Raw genomic sequence first — 5,980 nt, 5'->3', positions numbered from 1 at the left:
AACAAAGAAAAACCGTACCTGGGGCGATTTTTTCATTTGTCGCGACGGTGTCAGAATGGGCCGAAATTTGGCAGGTTGATTGGAAATGGCTCGAGAAATTGGACTCGAGGCAGAGACCAGATATCTCAGGATTTTAGCCAAATTCCTTCGTTTAGGCCTCCGAATAATTAATTTCTGTATTAATTATGTAACGTAGAAGAAGTGTTGGACAGAAAATTAGTAACGCAAAACCGCACCAGGGCCAATTTTGTCATTTGTCGCAACGGTGTCGGAGTGGGCTAAAATTTGGCAGGTTGATTGGAAACGGCCCGAGAAATTGGACTCGGGGCATAGACTCGGGATCACGGGATTTTAGCCAAATTCCTTCGTTTAGGCCTCCAAATAATTAATTTTCGTATTAATTATGTCAGGTTGAAGAAGTATTCGGCAGAAAATTAACAAAGAAAAATCGTACCAGGGGCAATTTTGTCATTTGTCGCGATGGTGTCGAAATGGTCCGAAATTTGGCAGATTGATTGGAAACGGCCTGATAAATTGGGCTCGAGGCACAGACTCAGGATCAAGGAATTTTAGTCAAATTCCTTCGTTTAGGCCCCCGAATAATTAATTACTGTATTAATTATGTCAAGTTGAAGAAGTGTTGGACAGAAAATTAACAAAGAAAAATCGCAACACGTGCAATTTTGTCATTTGTCACGATGGTGTCGGAATGGGCTGAAATTTGACATGTTGATTGGAAACGGCCCGAGAAATTGGACTCGAGCAAAGACCCGAGATCTTAGGACTTTAGCCAAATTCCTTCGTTTAGGCCTCCGAATAATTAGTTTCCTTATTAATTATAAAAGTTTGAAGAAGTGTTGGACAGAAAATTAAAAAAGAAAAACTGCACCAGGGGCGATTTTGTCATTTGTCGCGACGTTGTCGGAATGGGCCGAAATTTGGTAGGTTGATTGGAAACGGCCCGAGAAATTGGACTCGGAGTAAAGACACGAGATCTCGGGATTTTACCCAAATTCTTTCGTTTAGGCCTCCGAATAATTAATAAGCAGGTTGAAGAAGTGTTGGACAGAAAATTAACAAAGAAAAACTGCACCTGGGGCAATTTTGTCATTTGTCGCGACGGTGTCAGAATGGGCCGAAATTTCGTAGGTTGATTGGAAACGGCCCGAGAAATTGGACTCGTGGTAGAGACCCGAGATCTCGGGATTTTAGCAAAATTCTGTCGTTTAGGTCTCCGACTAATTAATTTTCGTATCAATTATGTAAGGTTGAAGAAGTGTTGGACAGAAAATTAATAACGTAAAACCGCAGCAGAGGCAATTTTGTCATTCGTCACGATGGTGTCGGAATGGGTCAAAATTTAGCAGGTTGATTGGAGACAGCCCGAGAAATTGGACTCAGGGCACAGACTCGGGATCACCGGATTTTAGCCAAATTCCTTCGCTTAGGCCTCCGAATAATTAATTTTCGCATTAATTATGCCCGGTTGAAGAAGTGTTCAACAGAAAATTAACAAAGAAAAATCGCACCAGGGGCAAATTTGTCATTTGTCGCGATGGTGTCGGAATGGGCCGAATTTTGGCAGGTTGATTGGAAACGGCCCGAGAAATTGGACTCGAGGCACAGACCCGGGATCACGAGATTTTAACCAAATTCCTTCGTTTAGGCCTCTAAATAATTAATTTTCGTATTAATTATGTCAAGTTGAAGAAGTGTTGGATAGAAAATTAACAAAGAAAAATCGTAACATGTGCAATTTTGTCATTTGTCGCGATAGTGTCGGAATGGGGTCGAAATTTAGCAGGTTGATTGGAAACGGCCTGAGAAATTGGACTCGAGGCAGAGACCCAGATCTCGGGATTTTAGCCAAATTCCTTTGTTTAGGACTCCGAATAATTAATTTTCGTATTAATTATGTAAGGTTGAAGAAGTGTTGGGCAGAAAATTAATGACGCAAAACCACGCCGGGGGCAATTTTGTCGTTTGTCGCGATGGTATCGAAATGGGCCGAAATTTGGCAGGTTGACTGGAAACGGCTCGAGAAATTGGACTCGGGGCACAGACCCGGGATCACGGGATTTTAGCCAAATTCGTTCGTTTAGGCCTCCAAATAATTAATTTTCGTATTAATTATGTCTGGTTGAAGAAGTGTTGGACAGCAAATTAACAAAGAAAAACCGCACCACGGTCAATTTTGTCGCGACGATGTCGGAATTGGCCTAAATTTGGCAGGTTGATTGGAAACAGCTCGAGAAATTGGACTCGGGGTAAAGACCCGAGATCTCGGGATTTTAGCCAAATTCCTTCGTTTAGGCCTCCGAATAATTAATTTCCTTATTAATTATGTTAGGTTGAAGAAGTGTTGGACGGAAAATTAACAAAGCAAAATCGTACCATGGGTAATTTTGTCATTTGTTGCGACGGTGTCGGAATGGACCGAAGCTTGGCAGGTTGATTGAAAATGGCCTAAGAAATTGGACTTGAGGCAAAGACTCGGGATCACGAGATTTTAGCCAAATTCATTCGTTTAGGCCTCCAAATAATTAATTTTCGTATTAATTATGTCAGGTTGAAGAAGTGTTGGACAAAAAATTAAAATAAAACCGTACCAGGGGCAATTTTGTCTCGACGGTGTCAGAATGGACCGAAATTTGGCAGGTTGATTGGAAACGGCCCGAGAAATTGGACTCGGGGTAAAGACCCAGGATCTCGAGATTTTATCCAAATTCCTTCGTTTAGGCCTCCGAATAATTAATTTCCTTATTAATTAGGTCGTGTTGAAGAAGTGTTGGATATAAAATTAACAAAGCAAAACCACACCAGGTGAAATTTTGTCATTTGTCGCGACGGTATCGGAATGGACCGAAATTCGGCAGGTTAATTGGAAACAACCCGAGAAATTGGACTCGGGGCACAGACCCGGGATAACGGGATTTTAGCCAAATTCCTTCGTTTAGGCCTTCAAATACTTAATTTTCGTATTAATTATCTCATGTTGAAGAAGTGTTGGATAGAAAATTAACATAGAAAAACTGCACAAGGGGCAATTTTCTCATTTGTCGCGACGGTGTCTGAATGGGCCGAAATTTTGCAAGTTGATTGGAAACGGCCTGCGAAATTGGACTCAGGGTGAAGATCTGGGATCATGGGGTTTTAGCCAAATTCCTTCGTTTAGGTCTCTGAATAATTAATTTTCGTATTAATTATGTCAGGTTGAAGAAGTGTTGGACAGAAAATTAAGAAAGCAAAATCGCACCAGGGGCAATTTTGTCATTTGTCGCGACAGTGTCGAAATGGCCGGAAATTTGGCAAGTTGATTGGAAATGGCCCGAGAAATTGGACTCGAGGCACAGACCCAGGATCTTGGGATTTTAGCCAAATTCCTTCGTTTAGGCCTCCGAATAATTAAATTTCGTATTAATTATGTCAGGTTGAAGAAGTGTTGGACAGAAAATTAAGAAAGCAAAATCGGACCATGGGCAATTTTGTCATTTGTCGCGACGGTGTCGGAATGGGCCGAAATATGGCAGGTTGATTGGAAACGGCCTGCGAAATTGGACTCAGGGTGAAGATCTGGGATCATGGGGTTTTAGCCAAATTCCTTCGTTTAGGTCTCTGAATAATTAATTTTCGTATTAATTATGTCAGGTTGAAGAAGTGTTGGACAGAAAATTAAGAAAGCAAAATCGCACCAGGGGCAATTTTGTCATTTGTCGCGACAGTGTCGAAATGGCAGGAAATTTGGTAAGTTGATTGGAAACAGCCCGATAAATTGGACTCGGGGCACAGACCTGGGATCAAGGGATTTTAGCCAAATTCCTTCGTTTAGGCCTTTGAATAATTAATTTTCGTATTAATTATCTCAGGTTGAAGAAGTGTGGGATAAAAAATTAACAAAGAAAAATCGCACCCGGGGCAACTTTCTCATTTGTCGCGACGGTGTCGAAATGGGCCGAAATTTGACAGGTTGATTGGAAATGGCCCGAGAAATTGGACTCGGGGCACAGACCCAGGATCACGGGATTTTACTCAAATTCCTTCGCTTAGGCCTACGAATAATTAATTTTCGTATTAATTATGTCAGGTTGAAGAAGTGTTTAACAGAAAATTAACAAAGAAAAACTGCACCAGGGGCAATTTTGTCATTTGTCGCGACGTTGTAGGAATGGGCTGAAATTTAGCAGGTTGATTGGAAACGGCCCGAGAAATTGGACTCGAGGAAGAGACCCAAGATCTCGGGATTTTAGCCAAATTCCTTCGTTTAGGCCTCCGAATAATTAATTTCCTTATTAATTATGTAAGTTTGAAGAAGTGCTGGATAGGAAATTAACAAAGAAAAACCGCACCAGCGGCGATTTTGTCATTTGTCGCGACGGCATCGAAATGGGCCGAAATTTGGCAGGTTGATTGGAAATGGCCTGAGAAATTGGACTCGGGGCACAGACATAGATCCTATATCTATCTATATGAAGAAGAGATCATGTAATTAAGGGGATTCTTATTTGTCCAAATGGTACTTCGAACTTGGAACGAGCATGAAGAAATTAACGATACTTCTTTATCTTTTGAGTTGTTCTGCCGAATCGGTCGCTCAAGATCTTTTGTCTTTACCCGGACCCGATGAAAAAAATGGGATCACTTCTTATGAACTCATTGAGAATGATTCTGATCTAGTTCATGGCCTATTAGAAGTAGAAGGTGCTTTGGTGGGATCTTCACGGACAGAAACAGATTGCAATCATTTTGATAATGATCGAGTGACATTTCTTCTTTGGCTCGAACTGAGGAATCCCATAGATATAATGCAAATTGGATTTTGTTCTATCTTTGATTAGAGATTTCTCTATGAAAAATACGAATTGGAGTTTGAAGAAGATGAGGGAGAAGGAGACCTTGACCCGCAACAGATAGAGGAGGATTTATTCAATCACATAGTTTAGGCTCCTAGAATATGGCGCCCTTGGGGCTTTCTATTTGATTGTATCGAAATGCCCAATGAATTGGGATTTCCCTATTGGTCCAGGTCATTTCGGGGCAAGCGGATCATTTATGATGAAGAGGATGAGCTTCAAGAGAATGATTCAGAGTTCTTGCAGAGTGGAACCATGCAGTACCAGACACGAGATAGATCTTCTAAAGAACAAGGCCTTTTTTGAATAATCCAATTCATTTGGGACCCTGCAGATCCACTCTTTTTCCTATTCAAAGATCAGCCCCTTGGCTTTGTGTTTTCATATTGAGAATTATTTGCAGATGAAAAGATGTCAAAGGGGCTTCTTACTTCCCAAACAGATCCTCCTACATCTATATATAAACACTGGTTTATCAAGAATACACAAGAAAAACACTTCGAGTTTTTGATTAATCGTCAGAGATGGCTTAGAACCAATAATTCATTATCTAATGGATTTTTTCGTTCTAATACTCTATCCGAGAGTTATCAATATTTATTAAATCTGTCCCTATCTAACGGAATGCTATTGGATCCAATGATAAAGACATTGTTGAGGAAAAGATGGCTTTTTTCGGATGAAATAAATATTGGATTCATGTAACAGGACAAAGATTTCCTATTCCTTAGCCAGAAAGATATGTGGCCATGAAAGAGAAAGAGGGATTAAGTAGAACATAATTGACTGGGTGGTAGAGTCATGGAAATGCTTCTTTCTTCAATGTTTTAGACCTTAGCTCCATGGAACAATATGTTATTGCTGAAACATGGAAGAATTGAAATATTAGATCAAAACATTATGTATGGATGGTATGAACTGCCTAAACAAGAATTCTTGAATAGCGAACAACCAGTTCAGATATTCATGACCAAGAAGTACTGGATTCTCTTTCGAATAGGCCCTGAAAGGAGAAGGAAAGCTGGAATGTCAATAGGCATCTATTATTGAATTTACCCAACCTGATAGTACCCATTTTGGGAACATCCAGTGCCAAAGTCACTGAATGGGTAAGTCGCCAATCCCTGGAC

This window comes from Olea europaea, chromosome 17 (assembly GCF_002742605.1).
Source record: "Olea europaea var. sylvestris chromosome 17, O_europaea_v1, whole genome shotgun sequence".
Taxonomy (NCBI): Eukaryota; Viridiplantae; Streptophyta; class Magnoliopsida; order Lamiales; family Oleaceae; genus Olea; species Olea europaea.
Note: the sequence above shows the minus strand (reverse complement) of the source record.